This window comes from Pelodiscus sinensis, chromosome 7 (assembly GCF_052426305.1).
Source record: "Pelodiscus sinensis isolate ZL-2025 chromosome 7, ASM5242630v1, whole genome shotgun sequence".
In the NCBI taxonomy this organism is placed as follows: domain Eukaryota; kingdom Metazoa; phylum Chordata; order Testudines; family Trionychidae; genus Pelodiscus; species Pelodiscus sinensis.
In genome coordinates this window covers 41,372,919-41,394,542 of record NC_143058.1, presented here as the reverse complement: position 1 = coordinate 41,394,542, position 21,624 = coordinate 41,372,919, and the positions used below count along the sequence as shown (strand labels likewise).

The 21,624-nt window shown below is 42.0% G+C and overlaps 1 long non-coding RNA gene across 1 annotated transcript; it reads right to left on the bottom strand.

Annotated features, from left to right (window-relative positions):
* Positions 1–688: 688 nt before the first annotated feature.
* LOC149524056 (uncharacterized) lies at positions 689–21,606 on the bottom strand. The gene is made up of 4 exons (XR_016350047.1): positions 21,365–21,606; positions 4,329–4,487; positions 2,521–2,610; positions 689–1,429 (listed from the first exon to the last, which is right to left on the bottom strand). It is a non-coding gene; the product is annotated as an uncharacterized LOC149524056 (long non-coding RNA).
* Between the last annotated feature and the right edge of the window lie 18 nt (positions 21,607–21,624).

Sequence of the window (21,624 nt, the reverse complement as noted above, 5' to 3'; positions counted from 1 at the left end):
CGACTATCCAATAAGTAAATAGTTATCGGATAGTCGACACACTAGTCAACTAGTCATTTCCAACCCCCCCCCACCTGCTGCCTCTATCAGAAAGAGGTAGCAAGAGGGGAAAGAAGAGGGGGTGCTTCAAAGTGGGAGCTCCTTGTGGAGCCCAGTGTCTGCTGCTTTGGCTGTGTGCAGCCTGGAGCCAGCTGGGGACTCTCTAGTTGGCCCCAGGACGCATGTGGCATTTCAAAGCAGCAGCACCATGTGGAGCCTGGGGTCATCTGGGGACTCCCCCACTGATCCTAGGCTCCATGCTGCCTCTTTAAAACACCATGGGGAACACAGGGCCAACAGGGGGCTGACTGAGTCCCCCTCTGGCCCCGTGCACCTTGCAGCGCTTTCGCCTTTGAAGTGTACTTACGGCTGTTGCTACACTTCAAAACTGAAGGCACCCTTATTGACTAATTGAATAGTTGATGCAAATTGCCATTACCCAATTAATCTAAATCTAACATTCCTAGCATGCTCAGTGCTATACCTGTTGTAAGGAAAAAGCAAAACGCAGACTTTTCAGGAGATGCATTGAGTGTAGGAATCTAATCCTACACTCAGTGCTTTTGCGGAAAAGCGTCCGTGCCAATCTAGATGCTCTTTTCGCAAATGCTTTTAATGGAAAAACTTTTCTGTTAAAAGCATTTGCGGAAAATCATGCCAGTCTAGACATAGCCAGGGGCTTTATTAGAAGGATTCTTAGCTCTAAAGATTACTATACCTGGTGTAATTTTTTAGCCAGGGAAGGTGTGTATAAGCCACTGATACTTACAACACTTGGATACATATAAGTGCACCTCCAAATAAAAAAATCCTAGTATTAACCTCTATGCACAGCCCTGATATAGTAATACCATTGATTGATTGCAACAGCATAAGTTATTGTACACTCTTGTACTTGGAGTTCTGCTAGTCCAAAGAATTTTGCCGAGCCAAACATAAACAAGCAGAATTTGCAAAGCTGCTAATTTTGGTGGAAATTCTTAGCTGATACACATTTCTTCTCTACAGTCTTATGAAGAGCTCTCTTCAGAGACCTAGCTTTTACTTACCAGTCCTTAACATTAGCTGCAATATTGTTCTAGTTCATATTATTATTAGGCATGCTTCTACTTTTTTGTGTGTGTGTAAAACAGGCACAACGCTCATGGAGTCGCTAGAATTGCCCCAGAATAAAACTGGTGTGAGAACAGAATCAGGACCACTCCTGATGAAAACAGCTCTAAGGTGGAGAAGGCATATGACTTTCTATTTGCTTTATCTACAGCTTTAACCCTCTCAAGAGAGCAATGATAAGATTAAAAGAACTAGGCTTTCTTCCTCCTGTCTTCTCCCTCCTCTTACCTGAAGAAATCCATTAGGAAGAGGTTCAGACCCAAGGCAAACCATTTATCTAAAATGGTAAAAGAGATGCCTTTTTCAGATCACCTTTGCAAAGCAGTGTATAAAACCACAGTTTTTCTCCCCACCTCTCAAAAAAACAGAGGTTTCAGATGAAGGAATGAAGCTTTTCTATTATTTTGTTACTCACCTTTCTGTGGGGAAAATATAAGCACAACTATTAAAAAAATGCTGATAATAGGACTCATTCCCAAATGGTTAATACTAAATTTCTCAGAATCCCTGAGAAGATTGCAAATGTAAGTACTCTATATAAACAAATGCCCACATTAAAGTTGGATGCGTTAACTCTCCTTTTTGCATTTCTGTTATGCTACCCTTTTTGTATTGTGTTTTGTAAGTTGCATATAAGTTATATGATGTCCAGTAAAAGAGGAAAAAGTGGCATCTATTTACATTACTAAAACAATTAAGAAAAGAAAGTATGCAGTGATTGCAACATCTATCAAAACAAAAAATGCTGTATTTTCACTTTTGGCACAAAATATAGATTGTAAAAATTAGTTGTGTAAATACATATGTAAATAATTAAGCTGATCGTGGGCTCCAGGTGGCTGGGGAGTCCACAGCTGACCCCGGGCTCCCCTGCCCCTTTGAAACACATAGCTGTGGTGTTTCTAAGGGGCAGCCCCTGCACAGCTGATCCCCGGCTCAGCTGTGAGGCAGCTGCCTATTTGAAATTGCTGCCTCTGCTTGTTTCAAAGGAGAAGTGAAGCCCGGGATCAGCTGCGCATTACACTGCCCCTTTGAAGCACCACAGCAGCACTTCAAAGGGGTAGTGCAGCATTAACACCTGCGATTAATGCGTTAAAAAATGTAACATGTTAATCTTAGACTGCATTAATCGCAGGCATTAATCCATGACAATTGACAGCCATAATAAATTCATATTAAATGTATGCCCTTTAATTGTAGGGCTAGTGAAGTGAATTAAACTAAATTGGAATTAAATCTCAATACGAAAGGAAAATCTATTTAGCAGAATCGGGCAAATGCTTATCTGCTGATTCAAATACTCTTAATTCTTTCAAGTGTAGCATCAGTCTTTGACATTTTGGCAGGAATGGATGAAAATCAACTTACCTTGGCAAGTACTATGATGCAGAGTGGTTTTATTGTAAATATGGGCAAGCAGATGGAAAAAAAATAACTGGCATTTCACTTGTTTGTTTTCTAGAAAACAGATACAATTACGATTTTGAGTTTATAATCTGCACATATTCATATTTAAAAGCCAATGGCATATATGTATTTAGGCTTCTTAAAATTCAGTATTAGTCAAAGAAGGTAATACTTTAGTTCTTAGCACCAAAGCAGTGACAACATATTATTAAATTATTTATTTAATGGCAGCACCCAAATACCCCAGTTGGGACTGGGGTTAAATGGATTGGGAAACTATGAACATAATTAATCTTTATTTTAATCTACACAAACATTTAATTCTAATGAAAAGCATTGATTGGAAAATCCTGACATCCTCTATTCTCAGAAAAAATGCAAACTTTTTTCACCAAACCTTGAATCCTGACACAGATGGGACCACTTTTACATATGTGGGTTGTCTTCATCTTACTTTAATACTTGACTCCTTCTGCTCTTAAGGATGCCACCAATAGTGGTGGTGAATTCCTCCTCTTTGGGAACTGATCTGGCAATAAATTTTTCACATCTCCAAAATATTAACACTTTCTAGTCTTAAACAGCACCTCTTCATCAGTAGATCTAACCAGTTTTACAAAATGAGTATAGATTTATTCTCCACATGCAGCATGGTCATGAATCTGACCCAGGGACTTGGATTTATAGATGTAAAATTAAATAAGAAAATTCAGTTTGTATTATTGTTAGGCGTGGTAGAATTTGATTTGTTTATGGTTTTAATGGATATTATTTTAAATATTTTTCCATTTTTTAAATTTTCACAGTTGTGGGAAATAATGTGGGGTGTCAGACAATAGCTATGTAATTACAATAGTTAGATTCAATAAGTTAAAGCTTTATAATCATTAAAACAAATTGTCAACATCACATGTCAAAATTATGAAAAGTAGATGTCTTTAAACCAAACTCTAATAAGTTCTCAAGTAGCATTTCTCTTGTTTTTGCCTATCAGTAAATTTCAGTTATCAGTGGAAGTATTTTTTCCATTGGTTTGTGTGTATACAGTGAAGGCAACATTTGCCGATTAAAAATCTGATCCTTCCAAGCCTAACTATATTCTACGCCAAGTATCAGAGAGGTAACCGTGTAAATCTGTAACTTTAAAAATAGTACCTTAGAGATTAACAAAAATATATATAGTATCATGAGCTTTTGTGGGCAAAACCACTTCTTCATCTGAGAAGTTTTACTAAAGCTAATTTCTCTGAATGAATTAAAAAGATTTATACGAGAAACTAAAAATACTAATGTATTTTGGGGTATGAATGAGCTGTCTGGAACATAATTGAGACAAGATGGAGGACATGCTGATTGTTGGGCGGCAAGAGTATGAAAACAATGGTTTCATTGTTGAGAGGATTCACATTTCCTTTCCTAAGGAAAGATTTGTGATTCTGATTTATTCATACCTTTTTGCTTCTGCAGCTCCAGGTGTCTTACATGGGCTAAAGTACTTTTTTCCCCTTCTGTTTGCAATGTGATAATTGTGACTATTACAGATGGGAACCTTGCTACAGATATCTATGCTGTTGACCTCTAGGTTGAGTTGCTGTATAGTACATTACAGGGTTCTTAACTCCGAATATAACTCAGAAATAGCACCTCATCAGCATGTTGCAGACTGACTACATAATGAGGTTGGTTAAATAAATTACTATAGATTACACTGGCTACCTATATATCCAGTTAAAGGTATTTGATAATTGATCTATAGAATCCTAGATTACCTGGGTCATTCACTGGAAAGACCTCTTCTTTCCTATGAAACACTGCAGCAGGTATAAACATCTGATATGTTCTCCCCCACCGTTCTTAAATTTGAACATAAGGGGAGACTGTTGTGACAGAGCATTTCCAGGTGAGGCTCCTCATCTCTGTAGTTTTCCCTATTGGTTGAACAGAACCAGAGTTTAATCTTGCTCAAACTGTTGAATGATTTTGAGGCTTACTCATTATTGAAATAAACTTGTTCACCCATCAGATTCTTTTAGTACCATGCAAGAATGACATGTCATGATGTAGAAAAAGGAAAAAAAGTCCTTTTTCCAGTCTCCACTGTGCAATAATTAACAGGGTATTCAAGATAAGCTGCTAAATCAAAGGTCTAAAGTTTGAGACTTGTGCTCTGAGTTATTTTCTTGTGAATATTTTAACAAAAGCCTAAAATTACAATAATGTTACTTCTCAGTCTATCAAGGCTCAGGCTCATGACCTTTAAATTAGTAAAACAGCTCTTCTACTGTACCTCCTTAGCCAAAAAAGATTATGGGGAACTCGGGTGTTTTCATTAATGTCTCTTCTGAACTCCTCCCATAAAGGGATGCAGCTTCAGTTGTGGTGCAAAAGTTAAATGCTAAGGAACAAAAGGTTTTTCTGGGGGGAGGGAAAGTGGCATGTAACTTGTTTACTTTAATTGCTTTGTATCTTAAACATATGTATTTAACTGGTTAAAAAAAAACTAATTCAAAGGTATTTACATAGTGGTTATGTCTACATTGGCATGATTTTCCGGAAATGCTTTCCATTAAAAGCATTTTCGGAAAAGCGCGTCTAGATTGGCAGGACGCTTTTCCGCAAAAGCACTTTTTGCAGAAAAGCGTCTGTGGCCAATCTAGACGCGCTTTTCTGCAAAAAAGCCCCGATATCCATTTTCGCGATCGGGGCTTTTTTGCGGAAAACAAATCTCTGCTGTCTACACTGGCCCTTTTGTACAAAAGTTTTTTGGAAAAAGACTTTTGCGACAGGAGCAGCATAGTATTTCCGCAAAAGCACTGACAATCTTACATGAGATCGTCAGTGCTTTTGTGGAAATTCAAGCGGCCAGTGTAGACAGCTGGCAAGTTTTTCCGGAAAAGCAAGTGCTTTTCCGGAAAAAGTGGCCAGTCTAGACACAGCGGGCTCATCTACACTGGCCCCTTTTCCAGAAGGGGCATGTTAATTTCACCTATCGTAGTAGGGAAATCCGCGGGGGATTTAAATATCCCCTGCGGCATTTAAATAAAAATGTCCGCCGCTTTTTTCCGGCTTTTAAAAAAGCCGGAAAAGAGCGTCTATACTGGCCCCGATCCTCCGGAAAAAGCACCCTTTTCCGGAGGCTCTTATTCCTTTGAAGTAGGAATAAGAGCCTCCGGAAAAGGGTGCTTTTTCCGGAGGATCGGGGCCAGTGTAGACGCTCTTTTCCGGCTTTTTTAAAAGCTGGAAAAAAGCGGCGGACATTTTTATTTAAATGCCGCGGGGGATATTTAAATCCCCCGCGGATTTCCCTACTACGATAGGTGAAATTAACATGCCCCTTCCGGAAAAGGGGCCAGTGTAGACGTAGCCAGCCAGAGTGTGTTGCATAGCTCTGCATCTAAGCAGTTTTAAAACCTTAAAGAAACTTTTCCAGTGGAAATGTAGACAAGATGGATAGTGTCTCAGTTTCTTCTATATTTTGTTGCACAACATAGATTGAGCAGTTATACTGCTATTCCACCAAGTGTTCTGGGTTTGAAACTTTATGTATTTTTTAAAAGTCAGTTTTTACATTGCTTTTCATTTAAGACTTGATCCTAAGGAATTCCAATAACCCTAATTTCCTATTGTTTTTGATATAGTTATTCAGCAGTAGATAACCACCTTGCAGGAATAGCTTCTTGAAAAAAAATCTCAAATTTTGGAACAGCAGATTGTTACAGTTGTTTTCTGCTGGCAGGTAGTTGCAAAGGAAAAAAAGATGACACGTCGATCTTGATATATTTACAAAAGAAACTTTAAGCTATTTAGTGACAAATATTATGAGAAACAGAAGCTGCCTTGGTTGCTTTTCCCATTATTGGGGGTTCTAACTATGAAGACTGACTGTAAAAATGATATTGCAAATTCCTATGTTTATTTTCCTTCCTGACTTCCATAGAAAATATCTTCATTTTACAAGTAAAAGATTTTTTTCTGACTTCCAGCCCTTTGATCACAATCTCTACTACTGTGAGTGTCAAGCTGGATTCTTAGTACTTAGTTTATTTGTATTAGTAATAGAGGTTCTGTAATTAAGACCAGATATAGCCCTCATTGAAGTCAGTGTGAGTTTTGCATTTAGCTTAATGGAAAGCCTGAAGTTTGCAGTCCATAGAATAAAATTCTCTCATACACCTCTACTACATTCCCACAATTATACAGTAAAAACCTTGGTTTCAGGTTTACCGAGCTAGTTGCATCTCTGTCCACTTTCCTGCTTTCTTTCGAATGTACCCATCTGGAGTAAGACTTCATCACTTTTGAACCATGTCTGGGCTACAGTTCCTTTGTCAACTGTGCTTACCTAGTAGATTCAACTAGATTTTGTACCTGCAGTTCTTCTTTTCAGGAGTCTGTGACCAGAGACCTTTGGTGACAAAGCAATCTTTAAGAACCCAGAGAACTGTTTATTTTAACTGTAGGAGCAAAGCATTGGTGCATAAAGGATTTTAAAACAACAAACAATCGACACAGGTCTGCTTTACCTAATGGCTTATCATTCCCTGATAGTGGCCTAGGCAGGCCTAGCTTCCTGAGATACCCCAGAGAATAGCTGTGGCTTAGTTTTGTTCCACCTTCCCCCCCCCCCCTTCACCCCCACAAAGAGAGCAAGAGAGTCCCTTTTAGAACTGCTATATATTGTCTCTTTGATTTTGTGTGTTCCTGGGCTTAGGCTAGGGTTTAAAATCAGCCAGAGTTTTTACAGCTTGTTGAGGGATGGGGGCTCCCGGAAAAACTATATAAACTGCACTTCCCTTTAATCCCCACTAATACTAGAGAATATATGTTGATGATATGATTCCACCAGATGATGTCTTGTAAATGATGATTTTTATTCTATAAGAATTTAAATTCTGGCTCAGGCCCTTCTGGGAAAAACTTGATTTTGCAAGTTGGCTGGTGAGAAAGAAAAGTCTTCAAAGCTAGTGGTTTTTGTATTATTCTTTAGCAAAGTTCATGAGCCTTTGCTATCATGAGCCCTTCTGCTTTCTTCCTATTTGTTCTTCATTACAGGTTCCTATTAAACTAAACGGCTGTATCTACACTGGGCCACTTATTCCGGAAAATCAGCCGCTTTTCCGGAATAAGCTGTGAGCTGTCTACACTGGCCCTTGAATTTCCGGTAAAGCAACAATGCTCTACTGTACAAAATCAGCCGCTATTCCGGAAAAACTATTCTGCTCCCGCTCGGGCATAAGTCCTTATTCCGGAACACTGTTCCGGAAAAGGGCCAGTATAGACAGCCCAGTAGTCTTTTCCGGAAAAAAGCCCCGATCGCGAAAATGGCGATCGGGGCTCTTTTCCGGCAAAGCGCGTCTACATTGGCCACAGACACTTTTCCGGAAAAAGGGCTTTTCCAGAAAAGCAGCCTGCCAATGTAGACGCTCCTTTTCCGGAAAAACTGAAAACAGAATAGTATTCCGTTTTAAGCATTTCCGGAAATTCATGCCAGTGTAGACACAGCCAACCTGTATGTTTATGCAGGGCTGTCCTGAGGAGGGCAGAGGGCCTGGGACACCCTTCCCCCCCCAATATCCACCCCTTATCCTTTCCCCAAGCAACATGACCAGGGGTGGAGGGATTATAAAGGCACGGGAGCAGCAGGGTTCACCTCCCCCCACTCACTACACAGGTGATGGGGATTGGAATGCACTTTGGGCAGGGTGCTTTGCTTCCTCCCACCTCTGAAAAGCTGCACACAGCAGGTCGAGAAGGAGACATGGAACTGGCTGCTCTAGCTCCTGCCACCCACTTAGTGAGTGGGGGGAAGGTGAACCTTGCTGCTGCTGCACCAGGCTCCCATAATCCCCCATCCCTCCTGTCCATAGGATGTTGGAGCAGCTGCCCCGGATCCTCTGAAAGTGCGGGGCCTGGGACAACCACCCCAATTTGTCTTATGGATGTCATGGCTCTATATGCAGTAAACAGCCCACTAGCCAAGTCAACACACAGTATTGATCAATTATTGCAGAGCAGTTCCTCCTCCATTATGCTGGGTCTCATTGCTCTGGGGCTAGTGCTTCATTTCACAGGCCCATGACTGCTGAATTGACCTATCATAACAAAGAGGTCTTACATATCTGGTAAAGAGACCTGGACACAAAGTTCATGGAACAGAGCCACATTTATATTTATTAAGCCAGTGGTTCCCAACCGCCGGGCCATGGCGGCTCTAAGAGCTGGGGTATGCTGCTCTCACCCTGGCTGTTGGGAGAGGCGTGTCCTTCCCCTCGTCTCAGCCAACCAGCACTGGGCAGGAGCGGGGTCTCCTCCTGGCCACGGAAGAGTGATTTCCTTCATGGCTGGAGGGTCGCGCAGAGGGGCCTTCCCGCCGCACATGGAAGCGCTCTTCCACGTCCGGGAGGAGACCCTGCACTGCACGGCACTCCCACTGCGCAGGGGAGTGTTCGTTCACAGCTGGGATGTGACCTTCCCACTGTGCAAGGAAGTGTTCTTCTGTTGCCAGAGGAGACCCTGCCCCTGCCCAGTGCTGGTTGGGACAGGACATGCCTCTCCTAACAGCCATGGTGGGAGGGAAGGTGCCCAGCCCTCAGAGCTGCCATGATGCGGGCAGCAGCACAGGGCTAGGAGAGGGGGGCAGGGCAGGCATTGGGGGCTCCAGGGGCAGGGCTAGTGCTGAGGGGCTCTGTAGCTAGTAGCGTGTGAGTGTGTGTGTGGGGGGGCCTATTGGTATAGGGCTGGTACTGGGGAGGCTCTAGGGATGGGGCTAATATTGGGGACTGGCTTGGGGAGGGTTTCTGGGGGTACTGGGTGCAATGGAGCTCTGGAAATCAGGAGGCTGGCACTGGGGGGGTCTGGTAGTGGGGAACTCTAAGGGGCAGAGGGCTGGCACTGAGGCATTTGGGATGGGGGGCTGGCACTGAGGGGCTCTGAGGATGGGGAGGCTGGCACTGGGGGGGTTGAGTGCAGGGGACTCGGGTCAGTGGCTGGTGCTAGGGGGTAGTGGAGGGTTGGGGGCTCTAAGGGTTAGGGCTGGCACTAGGGCTCTGGGGGCTGGGTTTTTGGAGGACCGATAATGTTTCATTTGCATATTTGCAGATTCATCATTTGCATCATGAATATGCAAATAAAATGTTACCAGTCCGCCATAAGTTTGTGAAGGGGTTTGCTGGTCCCTGGCATCAAAAAGGTTGGGAACCATTGTATTAAGCAATGGTTGATCTCCAATTCTGTGAGAGAAATATAAATCAAAACAGTATGGCTGCGTCTAGATTGGCATGATTTTCCGGAAATACTTTTAACGGAAAAGTTTTCCGTTAAAAGCATTTTTGGAACAGAGCGTCTAGATTGGCACGGACGCTTTTCCGCAAAAGCACTTTTTGCAGAAAAGCGTCCGTGCCAATCTAGTCACGCTTTTCCGCAAAAAAGCCCCGATCGCCATTTTCGCGATCGGGGCTTTTTTGCGCAAAACAAATCTGAGCTGTCTACACTGGCCCTTTTGCACAAAAGCTTTGTGCAAAAGGGACTTTTGCCTGAATATATCCGCAAGAAGTACTGATTTCTTACAGTAGGAAGTCAGTGCTTTTGCAGAAATTCAAGTGGCCAGTGTAGACAGCTGGCAAGTTTTTCCGGAAAAGCGGCTGATTTTCCGGAAAAACTGGCCAGTCTAGACACAGCCTATAGGATTTATCCAATATCATCTTAACTCCATACCATTATCCTTCCCCTTTTTCCTCACTGCTGAAACAGCTGTGGACATTATGAATTCCTGATTCATACTTAGTGGTTACCTGTTTTGAGGCTTCCTAGGTTCAAATCTAAAAGCACGTAACAAGCTTTTACTTCATGTACTACTAACCCCCAAGTATTAATTCATACATTTGCCCAAGTGCTTTTGGTGGATGATCGCTGTGATCTCTGTGAGCATTTGATTTTTAGGCTGCTAAAAAAATAGATACTTGATAAGATTACCAAAAATGTCCAAGTGATTTAAAAGAAAATGTACCATTTCCAAAGAGACTTAGGCACTTACGAGCCTAAGTCTAACTGAAATCCACCGTTAATATTGAACCACTCAATGTTTGCATCATTCTGAAGAAATAAAGATAATTTAACATAATCTATTCTATATATTATTTAGTTACATCTCTTTGGGAATTGAAAATGTGACTCCAGTGAAAAGTGAGATTAAAATAGTAATTTGTTGGACACACTAATTTGGATATTACAAGCAGGGCTGGTAGCGTTACTTATTTTATTAAGATTGCTCAATACTTCCCTTTATAAGATCCTATTTTTAATTGCTTATGACTTTGCTAAACTTTAATTATTTGGGCCAGCAGACTCCCTACTCTTGTGCTCAGCCCTCCCTGAGCTTGGAGCAGCCATCACAGAGAAGGTCCTTCTGAACTCATTATCCTGAGCTGGAGTGCGCTCAGTCATTCTGTGCAATGGTGCATGTGCAATCCAGTGAGGACTAGAAGCTGTTTGGGACAGTGGAGACTTGCTGGAGCCTAACAGCTACAATCTCTGAAGATTCTGTCCTCATTGAGCATGTTCTCTCTGCAATTTTTCAGTGGCTTATAAACTTGGCCAAATTTAGATGGACACTGAAAGAAACATCCATGACACACAGACCACCCCCCTGCCAAATTTTCAGATTTCATGGGGCACAAAAACTATTCAAAACAAAGAGCACAGCATTTTTTAACATGGGCAAAACAGCACATTTTTACTAGCCTCATTCTAAGAAAATTGATAAACCATTTGGGCTAACATTTTCAAACACTCACATCCTAAGATATTATTCTGCCTGCAAAACTTTAATTATTTGGGGGGGGGGGGACACTAGAGGGAACTGGCTCTGAGGCAGGGGTGAGTGCATTGGGAAGGGGACACTGCGGGGCCTGGCTCAGGGAGAAGAGTGGGTGCATTGGTGTTTAGTGTGGGGTCCCAAACTGGAGGGAATGATTCAACTTTTGCTTAACAACTTTGGCTCTCTTTTTTTCCCTTAACAACTTTGGTCTCCCCCCTTTTTTTCCCTTGACATAATTTTTTCCTTGACAAATTTTTTTTTTTTGGCGGGGGCAGGGTGGGAGTGCGTATTCAGTATTTTTTGTTAAACCATCTGGCAACCCTAGCTGGGAGGGGGGGGAACAGTGAGATTAGATAAAGAGCTGGCAGGAGACTGGGAGAAAGAATGGGGATGGTGAAACAGATCTGATAAGGAGCTGAGGCACTGGGGAGGAACTGGGACTGTCTGGGCATAGAAACTGGGAGTGGGTGCAGGTAGGGAGACTGGCGCAAGGAGCCAGGAAGGGGACAGGCAGCCAGACTGAAGTTCAATGAGGAACCTGACGAGGGAGACTAGGGAGCCACTGAGGGGCAGAGGAGAGATGCATTGGAGGGGGGAACTGGGACTGGGTGAGCGAGGGGTAAAGATTGGCAGTGTGAGGAGGGAGGGACTTCAACAGCAAGCACAGAGGTAATGACTAGAACTGTCTGGGTAAGATGACAGGAATGGGAACCCTGAGAACTGGACAGTGGGACCGGCTAGGTGAAGAGAAAAGGACTGCAACAAGGACCTAGGACTGACAAAGAGAAAAGACTGGCACATGGATGGAATGGGGCAGAGAAGATCAAACTTGGAGGGACATGGGTCAGAGAGTCTGTTCCACTAGAGCACAGTCCTGTCCACAGCCAGGAATGAAAGCCTGGATTCCTGAGTGTCCCCATTTCTCTACTGTCAGCAAATATCTGTGCAACCTACTGGCAAAGCACCTACTAATATTACTCATTGTCCTCTGGAGCTGGTCCACATAGAGGATGACACCCTACCATGGCTATTAGTTACTCCATTAGTTCACATAGCAGAAATCTGTGCAGTGGATCTAAAGGTTCCAACCCTGCTGATGACCCGTGTGAGTATCAGTGTGATGCCACATGATGAAATTCCAATTATTTCAGTTTTCTTAAATCTAAAGACAATTTTTTCCTAATGCACTTGTATAAGGAGAGAAATTCAGGTTGCACAGACAAAATCAATTCTGGCATTTCTCAACTTTTGAATGTGTGATTTTGTAGCCTTTATGTGCGTACTAAACATTTTTCTGTTAAGATAATTTATTTCTTTAAAAATCCCTGATACGTAAAAATCCACAATTTGAGGAGCAGTAGATTCCCTCCCTCCTGCTCCCACAATCATCTGAAAAGTTGCCTCTAAATCAAAATTTTAAGCCATAGTCTGCCATTTGCAACAGCTGTTTGCATTGTTGTTGTAGCCATGTTGATCCCAGGATTTTTTAGACCGGATCAGGCTTGGAAGGGAGAGAGGGACAGTTGCCCCAGGGGCCATTGGCTACTGCTAGAGTGGCAATGGCAGCAGCTGTAGTCCTGGCTCCTTTAAATCACTACTAGAGTGCTGGGTGGCATGCACTGGTTGGCGCTGAAGTGCTGGCTAGGGGAGGCTAATTCTCCACCCTTGACCCTTCTGCTTGAGGCCTTGCCCCATTTCAGGTGCCTGCAGCCTCCCTGACCTTGTCCAGGGCCTGACAAAGTCTGTTGGCTGCCTTGGATAGAGTGGGTGAAGTATATTTTAGTGGACCAACTTCTGTTATTGAAAGAGACATGCATTTGAGCTTCAAGAGTTTTTCTTCTCAAGTTGATCCAATGAAAGATACGTAACCCCAACCCTGTCTCACTAGAATGATGGTAAAGAACAGCATCTATTTGAAGGCAATAGCAAAACTCGCATTGACTTTAGTAGAAACAAGATCAGTCCTTAATTTAAAAGTAAGAAGTTAGATATTTCAGCTGTTTTAAGAGGTTGTACAGTACAAAACTCTTAACACTAATGATTGACTATGGTATATCACTAACGTTCAGATCTTGTATCCTATAGTCCTGAGGCAGACAAAACTCCCGCTGATTTCACTGAGAGTTCTGTCTCTCTTCATCACCTGATCTTGTTGTTAGTCTTTAGGCAATGTCTTTCTCTTCAGTGAGAAGCAAATCACATGCCACCAAATGCTGTAGTTCCCTTCCCTTCAGGACATTGTAGTAAAGCATGTCATTATGAAAATATGTATCAAAATTTGAAATCAACATAAGAACTGTTAGGAAAATGACTAATGCTTATTGGTCTTATTTGTTTTTCACAAATACAGACAAATATAAATATGCAGAAAGATTGCTCAAAGGTGGGAAAACCCCTTTAAATTTTCCATGCTGCATTTTTTGCATTACAGATCTTTTGTATACATTTAATCTAAAGACAATGGCTCTAGTTTTTCTCAATAAGTAAAATTTCAATTTTTTAAAATAAAAAAGCATTTAAAATAATTCAGCATTACTTTAGCCCATCCAATCTGTATTATGAAAGTTGTGAGTATTTCAAAATTAATTAATTGGAAATACTTCTTTACTGTTGTTTCCGTTCCATAGTATGAATTCTACCTATTGCTTTAAGTCACGATCAGACTAGGATGCCTGAATGGCATAGAACAGTGAGAAAAGATGAAATTCCATTTCTAAGACAAAGAAACTGACAATAAAGATATTAAGGTTGTGCTTGCTTAGTGGTCAGAGTTCAAATAACCTTTTTTATATTTCCCTTGCTGCATATATTTATATACCTCTATTTGTTGAACAATTACAATTCCAAGTATGGTAGATGTGACTATGGTTAAATTATTTTTTCAGGAAGAACGGCTCTTGCGCAAGAGAGGGTTTTTTGCACAAAAAGGAGCGGTACAGATTACTCCTTTTTGTGCAAAAGCCTCTTGCGCAAAAACGGTCCCTAATTAATTATGCAAATGAAGTGCAACAATACGCTAATCCACACTTCATTTGCATAGGCTTTTGCACAAGAGGGATGCAATGTAGACGTAGCCTGAGAGGGGATATGATAGCAGTTTTCAAGCATCTAAAAGGGTGTTATGAGGAGGAAGAAAAATTGTTCTCCTTGACCGGTGATGATAGGACAAAAAGCAATGGGCGTAAATTGCTGCAAAGGAGGTTTATGTTGGAAATTAGGAAAGACTTTCTAACTGTCAGGGTGGTTAAACACTGGAATAAATTGCCTAGGGAGGCTGTGGAATCTCCATCACTGGAGATATTTAAGAGCAGGTTGGATTGACATCTCTCAGGAATGATCTAGAGACAATACTTGGTCCTGCCGTGATGGCAGGGGTCTAGATTTGATGATCTCTCAAGGTCCCTTCCAGTTCTAGTATTCTGAGATTCTATGATATGTCTTACATACTTCAAACTCTTGTTTGCAGCTAATTTAAATTTTCACTGAATGACGATAAAATTATGAATTGAAGAGGTGCTATGAATGAAAGAGAATACAGACAGTGGGAAATACTTTAGCTGCTAGTAACATTATTACTTGTATCTTAAACAACCACCACCAAAATACAGAGCCCTTTATGATACGTGTAATAACAGAAAAGTAGGAAAGTGTGAAAAATCAATCAGTTCATGAATGCATAAATTATTACTAAATTGGAAGAACTGCTGCAAATTTAAGAAAATTAAGCCTAGCCTTTTCGATATCTTCAGTGAGGGTATGTCTACAGCTGTGCTAGCTTGAAATAATCTATGCAATTTGAGCTATGCAAATTGCATAGCTTAATTCAAGCTTATTTTGAAATTTGAAATTTGGTGCTGTCTACACAGGTTTACCAGGCCATCGGAATAGCAAGCCCTTTATTTCAGTTGGGGGTGTGCTATTAAGATGTGGAAAACACTATTTTGGGATATTGGATGTATCCCGAAATAGTGCTGCTGTCTAGACATACCCTGGGAGTTTTGCCTGTGATTTCATTGGGAGCAGAGGTGGGCCTCAAGTGAATTTAAAAAGAAATGGATTACATAAGAACATAAGAACGGCCATACTGGGTCAGACCAAAGGTCTATCTAGCCCAGTACCCTGTCTGCCAACAGTAGCTAAATAACCCAGAGGGAGGAATCACAATAGGTGATCCCTCCCCTTTTACCCGCTTCCAGAGAAACAGAGGCTAGGGATGCCATTGATGGACCTAACCTCTATTAATCTATCTAGCTCTTTTTTGAAGTTCTAGCCTTCACCGCATCACCACAGGTGACTATGCACTGAGTGAAGAAAAACTTCCTTTTGTTTGTTTTAAACCTGCTGCCTATTAATTTCATTTGATGACCCCTAGTTTTTATATTGTGGGAATAAGTAAATAACTTTTCCTTATTCACTTTTTCCATACCAGTCACGATTTTATAGACCTTTATCATATTCCCCCTTAGTCTCCTCTTTTCTAAGCTGAAAAGTCCCAGTCTCTTTAATCTCTCCTCATATGGGACCTGTTCCAAACCTCTAATCATTTTTGTGACTTCTGAAGCTACTGTGAATAGCTTCAAAACCACCTTCCCTGCAAAAAAATCCCCCCCCATGACATAGAAAGTAAAGTTTCTATCACATAAAACATGGTGTGTTTCTATAACATAGAGACTTGGGAATAAATGTGACATTTTAAACTGGAGAACTATGGGAGAGCTTATGGAAGGAATCCATACAGTTTTAATTCTCTGTGATGAACTGTTAGGCCCTAAGGGCATGTCTACATAGCAGGGCAAAAGTTGAATTAAGCTACTCAACTTGAGCTACGTCAACTGTGCAGCTGAAGTTGAAATAGCTTAATTTGGCTTTTGGTGCTGTCTACACAGCAGGAAGTTGAAGAAAGAACACTCTTCCTTTCACTTCCCTTACTCTTCGAAAAATGAGGGTTGCAGGAGTCAGAGTAAGAAGACCTCCAGCTCACCATTATTTAGAAATAATGGCTTGCTGTGTAGATGCACTGTTATTTTAATGCTGCTGTGTAGATATACCCTAAGAGACTGGAACATCTTGTATTTCAGGGTATGTCTACACTAGCCACCCTAGTTCGGATTAGGGTGGCTAATGTAGTCATTTGAACTTGCAAATGAGGCCCGGGATTTAAATATCCCGGGCTTCATTTGTATGTTCCCAGGTGCCATTTTTAAATGCCTAGTAGTTCGAACTACCTGCCCGCAGCTACACGCGGCACAGGCTAGGTAGTTTGAACTAAAGCTCCTAATTCAAACTACTGTTACTCCTCCTCCTACAATGAGGAGTAACAGTAGTTTGAACTATCGGGCATTTAAAAATGGCGGCGCCTGGGACCATGCAAATGAAGCCCGGGATATTTAAATCCCGGGCTTCATTTGCAAGTTCGAATGACTACATAAGCCACCCTAGTCCGAACTAGGGTGGCCAGTGTAGACATACTCTCGCTCTGTTATATCAATCTCCTATTCAGAGGAGAATGTAGACTAGGGATGTTAAATTTAGATTAATGGGCTAATCGAATAGTCGATGTAACTTGCATTGACTATTTGATTAGTCGATAAGGGCGCTTCTGCCTTTGAAGCCCCATTACGGTTGCTACACTTCAAAGGCGAAAACACTGTGGGGGAACATGGGGCCAGTGGAGGACTCAAGCATACCCCCACTGGCCCTGTGCTCCCCACAGTGTTTCAAAGTGGCAGTGCCACAAGGAGCCTAGGGTCAGCTGGGGAATCAGTCAGCTAGGGACCTGGCATCAGGCTCCACGTGGCGTTTCAAAACGGCTGGCCCTGGGCTCCACTTTGTGCTGCTGCTTTGAAGTACTTGCTCCTCCCCCCCGCCTTTCTGCCTCATTCTGACAGAGGCAGCAAGGGGGGGGAAAGTGATTTGTCGACTAGTGTGTCGACTAATCGTTCACATCCCACATTCACAAGATGTACCTGCACATATGATATAAAAAGCCTTTACAGGAAAAGGTGCAGTGAGCATAATATAATGATGTGGCATTAGAAATAGTGCCTATAATATATGTTATTGGAAAAATCTGAGTTATTTGGCAGAGAGGCTGACTGCAGGATTACCAACTACTAGTGATGCTTTCAACCATTTGTACACAAGGGGGTAGATCCCAGCTGGGGTAAACTGTAATGGTCAAAAGCTTCAGAGGGGTAGCCGAGTTAGCCTAAATGTTTTGTTAGTCTAGTAGCACCTTAAACACTATTTGTTGTTTTTTAAGTTTTTCCTGTTACAGACTATGTCTAGACTACAGGGGGTTTTTTTCTTCAAGAAAGTGGCCTTTTTGCTAGAAAAACTTCACCTGCGTCTAGACTGCTGCTGCGTTCTTTTGAAATTAAATTGAAAGAACTCGGCAGTTTTTTTGACAACGGTAAACCTCATTTTACGAGGAAGAACACCTTTTTTCAAGATTGCCTGGGTGCTCTCTTTCAAAAAAGTGAATTACTTTTTCAAAAAAGCTGTACCTGTCTAGACAATCTCTTTCGAAAGAAGCTTTTTCAAAAGATTATTTTGAAAAAGCTTCTTTCGAAAGAAACGTGTAGTCTAGACATACCCATAGATGGTATCATGAGCTTTCGTGGGCACAAAAGTGGGTTGTGCCTATGAAAGCTCAGGATACCATCTACATGTTTTATTAGTCTTTAAGGTGCTACTGTAATGGTCAAGTCACAGCTGAGGTGCTGGCCACAGTCTGTAAGGGGTCTACATCTGGTTTTGGTGAGTTCTGGGTGGGAAATTAATAATATAGCAATCCTGACATTTCTACAAGTTCTGTTTTGAGATGGGACAGGAAAATTGAACTCTGGTCAAAAATCAGTCCTTTTAATATTTAACTTCTCTGCTCAGGACACTTCTTTAATTAGTAAGTGATATGTCCAAATGCCTTCAAATTAAGCTTTCACAGCTTTTCAGAGTACTTGTTTACAGGAAAACAAGGAATGCAAACATTTCACAATACAGATTTTACATTAAAACCAGAGTAAATCACTGAATGTGCTGTATTCTAAACTTCTAAGTGGAGTAATTCAATGTCCTTAAACCTAAAATAATCTTTGTAGATAACTATCTTTGAGTTCCGTTCACTTGATGGTGCAGACAGAGCAGAAACTAAGCAGGAGAATGACAATGGTAGAATTGTATGTAGTTTCGGGATCTGTATTCTTTAATTACAATTTTGTCCAACCATTTCCCTCTAGTTACCCAATCCTGCTTTTCTTGTGCATCCAAACTCCCATCTAAGTCTCATTTGTTGGTGTAGAGGTTGAAGAATCAGGCCCTTTGTTTATTTGATGTGGTTCAGCAGAGAAAAAAGATTTCAGATAGAGAAAACAGTGCTGTTCTAGTGTCTCCTTGTCCCAGGAGCTTTCCCAAAGATAAACTGTTGCACAGCAGTTCAGCCATAGGAGCTGATGACATACTCATTACTTAATTTGACTCAATTAGAGGAAGAGCTGACTTTTAGGCAGAACCTTTTGAATCCATTTGTGAATAAAGTCAATTAAATAACGGAATGGAACAGGAGAGAAGTGTACCAAAAACCAAACTTCACTGATCACCTTGCTGTCAGTGGGGAGAGTTTCTCTTTCACACAATTATCCTGTTCCTATTTGGGAACCAGTGATCTTTATACAGCTAGAGAAGGAAATGTGGACAATGCTTTTGTTGAGAGTGTGTCTAGACTACAGGGTTTTTTCGAAAAAAAGTGGCTTTTCGAAAAAACGTCCCCTGCATCTAGACTGCCGCTGAGTTCTTTCAAAATTAAATCAAAAGAAAACGGCAGTTTTTTCGACCGCGGCAAACCTCGTTTTACGAGGAAGAACGACTTTTTTTCAAAAGTGCTCTTTCGAAAAAAGGCATTCTTCAATGCCTGAGTGCTCTCTTTTGAAAAAGCAGCTCGCTTTTTCGAAAGTCCTGGCTGTAGTCTAGATGCTCTTTTTCAAAAGAGGCTTTTTCTAAAGATACTTTTGAAAAAGCCTCTTTCCAAAGAGGTTTGCAGTTTAGATGTAGCCAGATAAGTGAAACACCCCTTGTTTTTGTGCTGATCTAAATTCAAATCTCTACAGCCACCCCAGATTTAAAAAACAAACTTTTTGAAAACTGTCTGTATCGAATGGACATAAACCTCTCAAGGAAGAACAATGCACGTCGTACTGTTCGCCAGCTAGCTACGTTATTTCTCCCTAAGCCTTCCTTGCTTTTCAGTTCGTGTGGGAGCGCCGGGCTAGCGGCTGTACGTGCTTGGGCATGAATTGGTCAAACTCTTCCGTTCTAATTAAATGTAGCCAATCTGGGTGTTTGCTTTTCAGACACCCATTTCTACAGAAAGGATCGTCTGTGCCCCCGAGTGTGGATCCCTTCCTCCCCTCCCCATGGCGTTGTTGTGGGATTAAAGCAGCCCCCCCCCCATACAACAAACGCAGCTGGTTCCGTTTGGTCAGCCTGAGACTTGCTGTGAAACTACGACAAGAATTTCAGTAAGTTGGCAACACTTTCACACAAAGAAAACAACAATAGGAGAAGTCCTTCCGTGCAGAAAGGAATGCTTCAAGCACTGTTCTCCTACAGTGAAAGGAGACAGGAAGGGAGGGAGGGAGAGAAGGAGGAGAGAGATTTGAAGAGGGCAGCCCCTTTCCCCAGCAGCTCTGGATCTTGTGATGGAGAGATCTTATCCTCTCTGTGATTCAGAGGTGCCAGGAAACTCATTGAATATTCTGATCTGCCCCAGTGTTTCTTGTGGCTTGACCCCGGTGCTGTGTCGTACCACTACACCAAGCAGCCCTGAACCTGCATAAATCACAACCCTGCAAAGCCTACACTCCACATCTTATCTTTCTCACCCCCACCCCCTTTCCTTCTCCAGCATGATAGATATTAGAAACCCTTTACGGAAACGTTTGTGAGATTAGTGTCCTAAACGATCAACGCAGAGAAAAATCCGTATCTCCTAATCAACGACAAAACAGTCGTGGAGAACTTTTGAAAAAGTATAAAGTACAGACACTTTAGAAATTAAAGGCTCGGAGAGGACCAAGAAGAATTAAGTAATGTTACAGAACTGCTTGTTCAACTCTGCAAACAACCCCTGCAGTTTAATATAAACTTTATACAGTAAATGGTAAACTTTATGCAACTAATATAAGGAGTGTGTAGAGGCGGGGCAATTGCAATGAAGAGGACAAATCATGTTGTCAGATAAACTAATCTCTCCCCCCTCTGATCCCACGATTTACACAGCAATCAGTTGTTCTTGAAATGCTCGAGTATGTTGTATTTCATACAGGAGGAGAACTTGAGAGGGGGAGTTAAGTGAAGTTCATCACCTAACAAAGTTTTATCGTGATAAATTTCTTTAAAAGAACTTTCTAACTAAAGACCTCACTACACTAAGGCATGTTCAGTTACACGATTAACTTTCTCAGCAGTTTAACAGAATTATAAATTCCGTTAGTTTAACAATTCTGTGAGAGACTCCCCGTACTGCCTTCACACCACCATCTTCTGATGAGTCCCCGAAATACTTAAGCCGATTCCATAGGGAGTAATCTCTGAAAAATGCAAACACGCCCCGTTTCCCCCCTCGCGAATAATCTAGTTTTCTACTATAGTCTTATATCTAATTCCTGAAATGGCAGCAATAGCTGAACCGTGGCTGGGTATTTTACCGGTGATTTATTGTGTATCTGTGACACAAAGGCCCCCTTGGCAAAGCCAGGCCCGTCACAATACTGTTGACAAATGAGCAGATATTCAGGCTGCCCTTAGCAATACTTTCCCCCGCGGCCGCAACGCTCTCTGCAAGTGGGTTTTCTCTCTCGGGAAACCCAGGACAGGCTCGGGTGGAGAAACAAGATTCATTCTGGGCTTGTCAAGGCTTCAACCCCGTTTTAGAGGCGAGTGAGTGCGTCTCCCTAGGGACTGATAGGCACAAATCAGCGTTTTCAACTTTACCCCAATGTCTGAATGTCACGTCTTGGTGTCAAGCCTTTCCAGGGCTCCTTCGCCAAACTCCTTTTCTTTGGCTACAGTGTTTGTCGGTTGGGACTCGGGCGTCAAACGCGGGGTCCTGTTTGCTATTCGAACTCACCCCGGATCTGGCCAAAGCGCGTTACAAGGCAGCGCCAGGGCGATGTGAGAAGTCATTGGAGTGCAGTGGTGTGAAAGCATCCCTCCTACCCTGCACAGTGCGCGCGGAAGGAGGGGCAGAGGCA